The 631-nt window shown below is 64.0% G+C and overlaps 1 protein-coding gene across 1 annotated transcript in view; it reads right to left on the bottom strand.

Moving 5' to 3' along the window:
* The window catches only part of LOC103914143 (opioid-binding protein/cell adhesion molecule homolog), a 43,166-nt gene that overhangs the window by 25,879 nt on the left and 16,656 nt on the right, over positions 1-631 (bottom strand). The window lies entirely within an intron of this gene.

Genomic DNA, 631 nt, shown 5'->3' with positions numbered 1-631 from the left:
ATGCCCCGCAACTAAAGCCAAAGCCATGCACCTCACGCCACTCCAAATCACCAAGCACTCTCCAGGGCGTGACACGGCCCACGAGACTGCACCTCCTGGAAGGCTGAGGGGCGTGCCTCGGTGCCACGATGCCCTCAAGTGGCACCCCAGGCGCCCGCCTGGTCTGCCGCTTCCCTACCGCCGCCACATGCTATGGTCCCAGACAGCCGGGGGACAGGGGTAGCTCCTGTCTCATCCAAGACACGGGCCCCCACCATGGTGCGATGCTTTGCCCCAGCTGTCCACCCTCATGCTGCCAAAGTCCATGCCAGCATGGATGCTCTGCTCGCTCTCCATGCCTCCTGAAGCCTGCCACCTGACTCTATCCTCTCCCTTGTGCCAGAGCCCTGCTGGGGGAAGGCTGGCTCCTGCTGGCCACCCTTGGCCCATGACAGCCCCCTCAGCTTGCCAAAATGCCACAGGGACACACCACAGGGACGTGCAATAGCTACACATCACCTTCCTCAATGACAGCTGTCCAGTCCACCTTCCCACCCTCACCGCCTGGATCGCCCAGGCACCACAGGCGCTGGATGCAAACCGCCCCGCTGCGGCCCTCGATGCCTATGCCACCTGCCCTGCCGCTGCCAGT

This window comes from Pygoscelis adeliae, unplaced genomic scaffold (assembly GCF_000699105.1).
Source record: "Pygoscelis adeliae isolate BGI_AS28 unplaced genomic scaffold, ASM69910v1 Scaffold253, whole genome shotgun sequence".
Lineage (NCBI taxonomy): Eukaryota > Metazoa > Chordata > Aves > Sphenisciformes > Spheniscidae > Pygoscelis > Pygoscelis adeliae.
Note: the sequence above shows the minus strand (reverse complement) of the source record. Positions and strands in the feature narration are given on the sequence as shown.